Source organism: Pyrgilauda ruficollis, unplaced genomic scaffold (genome assembly GCF_017590135.1).
Source record: "Pyrgilauda ruficollis isolate IOZ18807 unplaced genomic scaffold, ASM1759013v1 scaffold97, whole genome shotgun sequence".
Classification (NCBI taxonomy): Eukaryota; Metazoa; Chordata; class Aves; order Passeriformes; family Passeridae; genus Pyrgilauda; species Pyrgilauda ruficollis.
This window is the reverse complement of record NW_024531821.1, coordinates 1,929,788-1,938,964: the sequence shown is the minus strand read 5'-3', so window position 1 is coordinate 1,938,964 and position 9,177 is coordinate 1,929,788.

The following is a 9,177-nucleotide window of genomic DNA, read 5'->3' as shown; positions in this document are numbered from 1 at the left end:
AGAAAATGTAATATTTTGTTCAAACATTTTAATAGAACAATTATTCTTTTGTTTTTAAATAAAATTTTCAAGTGAATAACTACTTGTGACAGGTGTGTTTTGAACAGTCGTAGAGAATTAAGTCCTTCTCTACTACATCATATAATAGTGTCAGTCAAAGATTTCTTTACTTATCACCTTTAGGCAACACAGCTTTCTTTTGGAGTGACCATTCCTAAAAGTAAAGGAAAGTAGTAATAGCAAAATACCCTTTTTTTGTCTTTTTTTTTTTTTTTTTTTTCCTGATGTTGGAAGCACTCGTGGTGTGTTATACACAGCCCAGATGTCCAACAGATGGTCCTGTATCACTTGGCCAGCTCAGGATTCCTGGTGGCCTCGTGTGGCCAGCGCTGGCCACGCCACTCCCATGGCTCAACCAAGAGAAAAGCCAGGCTTTATTTTAAACCCTGCTCAGCCAAACCCCGCCTTGGCTTTGCTCAAAGCACGCCGAGCTCAGCTGAGAGCTCAGCTGCCAGTGTGTGGGGATGCCCTTGGCACTGGGAGAGTTTTGGTGCTGCTCCTTTTCCCTGGAGATGCCCAGGGAAGGGCTGGAGGTGGCACTCAGGGCTGGGGACAAGGGGATCACTGGGCACAGCCTGGTGATCTTGGAGGGCTTTTCCAACCTCAGTGCTTCTGCGGTGTCAGCCCCCAGTGAACTTTAAATCACTTTTTTAGCAGTTCATGCTTGTTATGCAGAGGTCAGAAGGACAACAGTCTCAAGGAGGAAGGGAATTTGTGAGCCTGGTTCATTTGCAGCTGGAACTGGACATTTCCTGGTGTTAAATCCAGGCTGCCCATGAGCCTGGAGCAGTGGGCAGTGCCCTGTGCCAGCAGTGCACCAGCACAGGTTGTCCAGTCAGGAATTTGCACTTTTATCTGATGGGTCTAAAGTTTCCCTGGGAGCTGGAGGGACAGGAGACACAAAAGGCTTTTAGTGCTTTAAAAGTGAAGTTGCTGAGTTGCATTCTTCCTCATGCTGAGATACAGAAAGCTCTGGGGTGGGGTTTTTTTAGTTTTTTTTTTTCTTTTTTTTTTTTTTTTTTTTGCAGATAAGCTCTGTGCAGCTTCCCACTGCATTCCCAGAGCTCTGCCTGCTCTGTGCTGCTCTTGTTTTGGGTGTGGGGCTGCCCTGGTGCCAAGCTCAGCTACAATTGAGCTGGAGTTTAAGCCACACGCTGCAGAAGTCACAACAAACGTGTGCTCTGTGCAGCCTGGCTCAGACAGAATATTTTTCATGTTGCTGACAGCTTCCTTAATGGTTCTTGTCGCAGCTTTTAAAAAGGTGGCCCAGTTGTGCACTGTAGATGGAGCAGATTGAAGCTCTTGGTGCTTGCACACTGTGAGTTGGGGATGGGGAAATCTTTATCCTCTGCTGTATCCAGCTGAAAACATTCATCTGCCAGAGATAGGAGCAGTTTAAATTCCAGTGTAAACAGTGCTGACAGGTAATTGTGTTGATAATGTCTGTCCCCTGGAGCTGTTCCACCTCAGTGAACTTCCCTGCCAGGCTGGGGCTGACTCTGAGCTGGGTTTTACAGCTCCTGCTTATGGACCTGAGTTCAGGCAAGCTGAGTTTGGGGCTCCAGGGTTCCTGTGCTGGGAAAGAACAGAGACAGATGGGCATCCCCTGGGCTGTGCCCTGCCTGGCAGCCTTCCTTCCTCACCCCTGCTCAGCCCTTGCCCCAGGCACTGAGGATGTGGTGGCTCCACAAAGGTGTTCCCTCCCTGAGCCATTTTTCTCTGTCTACAGGAGCTGTTGTATCATGAGCTTCATCAAGATGATTGAGAATCCTCTGCTTGTGCTTCCAGCAGGAGGCTGGGTGGGCAGGCAGGACTCAGGAGTACCCACAGAGCTTTTGGAAATAATAATCATGGAAACGAAGGATGGTTTGGGTTGGAAGGGACCTTAAAAATCAGCTTGTTCAGGGCAGGAACACTTTCCAGTATCCCAGGCTGCTCCAAGCCCATCCAACCTGGCCTTGGGCACTGCCAGGGATGCAGGGGCAGCCACAGCTGCTCTGGGCACTGTGCCAGGGCCTGCCCACCCTCCCAGGGAAACATTTATTCCCAATATCCAGTCTAAATTCCCCCTTGCCAGCTGGCTCTGGGCTGGGAGTGCCCCCTCAGGTCAGACAAAATTCACTGACCTGGTTTCAGTTCTGCTCAGGACATCCCAGGGCTGTGATCACCTGAGCAGATCCTGCCTGGGCTGGGATGAGCTGGGATCTCTGGAATACCACAGAGGGAGCAAAGATTCAGATTTCCAGAGCTGAAGCTTTTATTTCTTGCTGCAACACTCCTTTGAGGGGTGATGAGTGATGAGCTGCCCGGAAATCTCCTGATTTCTTCTGCAGTTTCTGCTGAAAATGATGGGAGAAATGGAAAATACAGTGGAATAGCTGGCAATTAGAGTCAGTTCTTCTCTTTGTCCAGCTCATTCATACACCCTCATCCTCTCATGCTGAGAAGCCTCTGGATTGACTCGGGGAAGGTTTCACGTGTGGACAAAGGCAGGGCTAAGTTGTCCAGAGCTGCCTGGAATTACCAGAGGAACTTGCATTTTACTCCCTGCAGCCTCTTCTGGGCAATTTTTGGTGTTGAGTAAGAATTGAGGAGAAGCAGGGGAGGATTCCCTGCCCAGCTCTGTGTGCCAGGCTGGGAGCACTGGGTGGCACCAGTGATTGATGTCCCCCTTGTCCCCAGAGGCAGCACATCCATCATTCAGCAGCAGCACATGGTGCCTGCCTGTAATGCTGCTGCTCAGCCCCTGGCCCTACTGCTCCTTCCCCTCTCCATCTGATTCTTTTTTTGTGTGTTTATTTTCTTCCTTTCTTCACCTCCTTTCAGGTGGGAGAAAGGGGAAATTGCTCAGGGCTTGGCTGGGGGTTTATTTCTTGTGTGCAGATGTGTCTCTGCTGGGTTTGCTGCTCTGAAAAGCTTCACAGTTTGTTACTTGCCTCAAAATTAATACCTTTGCCTACGCTTCTGTAATACTGCTTTGAGTCTGCAGCCTGGTGGTTTAGTACACAACTGTTTCAAAATATAACCTGAATTTCTACCAGGAAAGTAGTGTTCATTTTACCCTCCTAAAAAAAAGCAAAACTTGACTTCGTTTCAAGCATTATCTTTCTATCTGTCCATCTGTATTTATTTGGAAAGTTCACACAGGCTCCCTAGAAATGTTATTTCATTTCCTTGTTAGGAAAGCCTAATTGTCCTAATACTTCACTTTTAAGTCTTTGCCACTGTCCAGTGCCACTTCTGTTCCAAAATCCTCTTCTTGCCTTGGAAAAATGTAACCACCTTAAGAAGAAAATCACTGAAAATCAGCAATAAGCAGATAAAATTCTGTCATTTTCCTGTTGTTGGCTACGCCTGTGCTATTTAATGTCATTTAAATTGTGTAAGCCTGTGTTGCTTAATGTAATTCAAATTGTCTGCTGCTTAAATGCAATGAATTTTCCCTTTCTCCCTCCCTGTTTTCCCTGGGTTTTTGCACTTTTCCTTTGTCCTGGCTCTTCCAAGCACCGTTGTAATTCAGGATCACACCGGAGAACGACGCAAAGAAAATGTTTCAGGTGAACTGTGTGATATTGATACCAAATTACAAGGTACCTCGTGAGGAAATTGGAGCAAAATGGGTTTCAAATGGGACTCATTTGATTAAGCAGAGAAGTGCTGGGTGATTGTGGGGAGGGGAGCCCTTGGGACTATTACTGACAGAAACTTTCTGGGTAGCAAACCGTTATTTGCATTTCATTTCTGATAGAAAAACACTTTGTTAGTGGCTGAGCCTCAACAGGGAAGCAATCTGGTAAAGAAAATAGCTTTGATCATTGGTTCAGTTTGTAAAACATTTCCTCAGCTTCTCCTGGCTGCCTTCAGGCCACTGCTGAGGTTTGTCCAGCTGGGTCTCCTGGGTGGGCATCCCCTGTCCTGCTGGGCTGGGAGTGTTTGCAGCCCCAAACCAGCCTGGGGGTTCTCCTCCCTGAACTCTGCAGCTCTGGGGCTGGGCTGTTCCCTCCTCAGCTCATCATTCCATGGCCAGCCCTCCAATCCCATCTTTTCCACCCACAGCACCTCCTCAACGTGTCATTCCCATTCAGAGAGATTTGTGGTGATCTTTTATCCTTCTCTTGGGCATTCCTGCTGCTTTCCTCACAGGGCACTCCAAAGCTTTTTCATCTTTCACCACTTAAGCAGTTGACTTCATCTCTTGGATATTTACTTAAACAAGACAAAGAAAAAAAAGACAAGACTATATTTTCTTTTATATATTATTTATTATAATAAATAATATATAATAAATAATAATATAAATAATATATTTATTATTATATTTTATGTATAAACTCAATCTTGCCAAATTCTCCTATTGCAGCATTTCACCACTTTGATCTTGGAATGTTTGCCTGTATCTGCTCTTAACTCGTGTTCCACTGATGGGCTGTCCCTCCCTGGTGCTTTCTGGCTGTGTGTCCATCTTCCACAGATCTGCAGGGATTGGGAAGCACAGCCAGGCCCTGTCCTTGTATCTCCAGCTGCTGCTGGACCCCTGCAGATCACCAAAAGTGGAACCTGTCCAATCCAGGTGGCTCCTGCTGGGTTTTCCATGCCCTGGGTGGGCTCTGTGTGCCTGGAAAGTTCCCCACCACCAGCCTGGGCCACTTTCCTGTGCTTTTTCCAAAAGCTGTAAAAGACTAATGCTGCAAGCAACATATGCTTGTGTTTCCAAGGGAAAGGAGGAAATTCACTGTGGAGCACTTGCAGGGATAGAAGAGCCAAATCTGATCCTAACTTTATTTTTAGAAATAGGTGAAAGATGTTTGAAGGATGGGGTGGGAGGGAAAACTCACCTAAGGCTGATGACAGCAGAGGTGTTTCCATAAATAATTAAGATTTGAGCTCAGCTGCTTCAGGGCTGTTCCAGGTCTCATCCAGAGTTACCAGGCAGGGCAGAAAGTGGGGAGGAGGAAGATGCAGGTCACCCCTGAAGCAGAGATCCTCCCTTCTCCAGAGCTCTGAGCTGTCCCTTGGCTCAGCTTGGCCACGTCTGATTTGGCACAAAACCCTCTGGGGCTGAGATATTCCAAATTTGACGATGGAGTGCTGTAATTTGGGTGGTATAAATTAGGAATTATGGATTGTGTAGCTGGATATTGGCTTTTAATACAAGAATCCTGTGGTAGCAGCTGCTCCTGCTCATCTGGTCCCCCTCAGAAGAGGCACCAGTGATATCCACAGTGATATCCACAGTGATAGCAGCATAACAAACACACCAGCTGCTCCAAAGAGCTTCCACAGAGACATTTCTTGACATTCTGTTAAGAAACTGATTTAAATATCTGGGTTTATCTGCATAAGGAGCAGAGATAACCTTACAGATTCATTGCTTTGATGGGAAGCTGCGGGGAAGGGAAATAAATTTACCATTCAGGTGATAAAACAGTCTGCAAGAATTGCAGAAATACATTTTTCCTCCTGAAAAAGAAGACTTTTTAGCCTGCCAGGAGTTCAGTGGGGCAGGCAGGAGCAGCTGCCTCGAGGATCCTGCACTCTGCCCGTGAAGGAAAAACAGGTAATGCTGCTAAATCCTACAGGAACAGCCCAGGGCTTGTGTGCCACTACTTTGGGGCACTAAACAATCATTAGGATTGGAAAAGAACTTTCAGAAGAGTTTGTGTCCAGTCTTTGATCCATCACCACTTTTCCAAGCAGACACGAAGGGAGGTTTGGATCCCCATCCCTGGAGGTGCCCAGGGAATTCCTGGAGTGGCACTCGGGGCTCTGGGCTGGGAATGGGGCACAGCTGGGACTCCGTGGGCTGGGAGGGCTTTTCCACCCTAAACTCTGTGCATTTCTTACCCTGCACAGCACCACCTGCACACCTGAGCTGTTGGAACAACAGCCTAGCTCATTTTGAAGTGTGGCTGCTGATATTTCACTTCTTGAAAAGTAGACCAGTGCTGATTTCCGTATTCCCTTCTAAATAAATCCCTTGCCAAAAATATCAACCGCTGGCCTCTGCTGAGAGGGTGACTTGGAGAATTGCTTCAGAGAGAACGTGCCTTCTTCTTGGCATTTGGAAAACAATTCCTGCTTTCCAGCAGGGTATTAATAATTTCTTACTCATGTTGAAGTGATGTAAGATGAAAAATTAATGTGGATGCTGCTTTCTCTTCTGGATCCTGCAAGCTGGTGGTGCCTCTGATGTGTATGGTCTTAAATGAAGTCAAGGTTTCCTTTTGAGCTCCAATTTCCTTCCGAAGTGAGGAACAGAAAACTGACACTGTAAATACTTTTAAGTGGTTCAGACTGTTGATGTTTGTTTCTTTATCAGCCTTGTTAACAGAAAAGGGAAAGTGCTTTGATGTGGTCCAAAAGTTTGGTTGTAGAAATTCGCATGTTTTGCTTTAGTGACTAAAACATGGGCTGGAAAGAGAAATATTTGGGCCTTTTTGCACATTATTTTTTTACATGGCATAAGTTTCTTTCATCCTTTCTGCCCAGTCTATCCACAGAGCTAAATAATGAATATTTCTTCAGGGAAGGCATAAAGCTTTTTGGGGATCCTTGAGGCACTTCTATTAAATGATAAACACGCCAAAGATCTTTTTAAATACTGGCTTGTGCTGAAGCCAAGTTGTGTTTAAAGGCTCAGTATTGGGATGGATGGCTTGCTAGAGTGGATTTGGCTTTTGAGCCATTTGGAGAGTCCCTTTCTTCCACCATCCTTCCTTCCAGCTCAGGAAAAAAGAGAATTTATCACCAGGTTTATCATCACTGCTGTCTGTGTGGGAAGGATGGGATCTCCAGGGAGGAGTTATTGGGGGCTGTGAGGATCTGAGCCTTTGCTGGAGTGAGGATAAATCAATTTTTAATAAATCTGGGTGCTGTCTGGGGCAGAGGGGGAAGCAGGGAGAGCAGTGGGCTGCGGGAAGTGCCTTTAACCTGCTTCCATAATTGATGTTTGGGGACAGGGAGAGGGCCCTGTGGGACAAATCAGCATCCATTGAGTGGATGCAAACAGATGTGAGCTAAAGTGGAATGGAAAAAAAGATATCCACTGACCCAAATTTCTTGCAGTGTGTCCTGTTCTGTCTGGCTGAAAATGTCATCCTCTGGCTGCTGAGCCTTAATAAGGAAACAATTCCTTGCTGGAGTGTTTTCCCACATATGTTTTTAGAATTTTAGCATGTACAGGGTTTAATGCACAGCCCCATTGCTTGAGGCTGCCCCAGCATCATCTTCCAGGCTTCGTGTGCTCAGCTGAGCCTTGGACTGGGAAAGGCTGGGCTCTGCCAGGAAACTTGGTGTTTTGTAAACACTGGGGCTTGCTGCTCTGCAATCTGCTAAATGGTCAGCACTCCTTTGAAAAGCAAATGGAAGCCGTCCCATGGAAGCAATCCCGTGGAAACAAAAAGCAGTAAATGCTTGTGGTCACTTGAAAGGGCTCAGCAGTTTATTATTCTGGGTTCTGCGTGGGACACAAGGAGCAGCTGGAGTCGGTGGATGTGGGCCATGCAATTGTCATTTGCTACTTTTAATTGGGAGCTGACTTTTCGTTTCTGTGCAGATGCATCCTCCAGAGGAGGCCACCAGGATTGGAGGGATGGAGCAGCTCTGCTGGGAGGGCTGGGATTGTTCAGCCTGGAGAGGAGAGGCTTTGGGGTGATCTCAGTGTGGACTGAAGGAGCTGCAGATGGAGAGAAAGGAAAAGATGGAGAGAGGATTTCCAAGGGATGGAGGCACAGGATTCTGGGAATGGTTTCACACGGACAGGGAATAGGCGTAGATTGCATATTGGGAAGAAATTCTTGGCTGTGTGGCCCCATCCCTGGCAGCTTGGAGCACCCTGGGATAGTGGGAAGTGTCCTTGCCCATGGCAGGGGGTGGAATTAAATGATCTTTAGTGTTCCTTCCAACCCAACCCATTCTCCCGTGGTTTTTAACCCAAAGAAAGCTCATTCCAGCACGAATCCTTTTCAAACTTCTCTTTTCCATGACTTACACTCCAGGTTCATGAACGTGTCTGTCATCCTGAGCTAGCAAAGGAAGCTGATCATTCCTTGGTCATACGGGGTCAGATTGAATAAGGGTGTGTGGATTAACCTCCTGTCAGGGGTTTTGGTCTCCTTAAAACCTCTGTGAGCTTGGAATCTCCTGCTGCAGCCCCAGGCACTGATGGGGATGAGAGCAGGGAGTTTTAATCTGTCAACTTTTATACCTGTGATAACCTCAAAGTGGCTATTACACAAAAATAGCTGTAGTTAAAGGGAAACAAATGGGGTTGTGTTTATTGAGAAGGAGGAAAATGCTCTTTAAACCTTGATGGATTCCTGGATTTCCAGGGGAAATCAACAAGCAGGAGGATGAATTTGCACAGAAACAAAGTCAGCTCCTAATTAGAAGTAGCAAGTAACAATTGCATGGCCCACATCCATATCACCTCCCTTCTCCGAAGCTCCATGGTGCTTTGACCTCTTGGGGAAATTGAGGAGACTCTGAGTCTGGTTTTGACCATACAAGACTGTAAAAACATAATTCTCTCAGGAAATGAAGATCTGAACCATGAGCAGTATATGAATAACACCCCTCCCACTGCATCACCTGGGAGGTGATGAACAAAAAGGACCAGGCTTGCAAATTCAGCTCTGTGATGCCTTGGGAAGGCTGAGCTAGAGCAGACACCAGACAGAGTTCCAGAATAAAGCAGGGATTAATTAAAAAGATCTCCCCAATGGATGCACCTTGGGCAGCACAAGAGCCCAGCCAGGGCTGCAGCCAAGATGAACCCAAATGGTCCCAAAATGCACGAGCGCTCACGGGGTCTCTCCCTGGGATCAGCTCTGCTCCATGTGCACATTGCAGTTCAGTGTCCAATTCCAGCTCAGCCCCTGCACTCCCATCCTGCTTGTTTTTCTCTCTCCAGCCCACGGGGTTTGTGCTCCTGGGCTGAGATTTGGATCATTTGTCCTTGGTGCCCAGCTGGAGCAGGAATTGTTTTGTCTCCCTGCTCTGTGCACAGAGCTCACCATCCCCTGATGTGAACCCAGACCCACACACTAAAGGAGCACAGAATCTGAAAAATATAAAAGCTAAAACCTGAGGCATACTGTTAATCCAAAACAGAGCAAC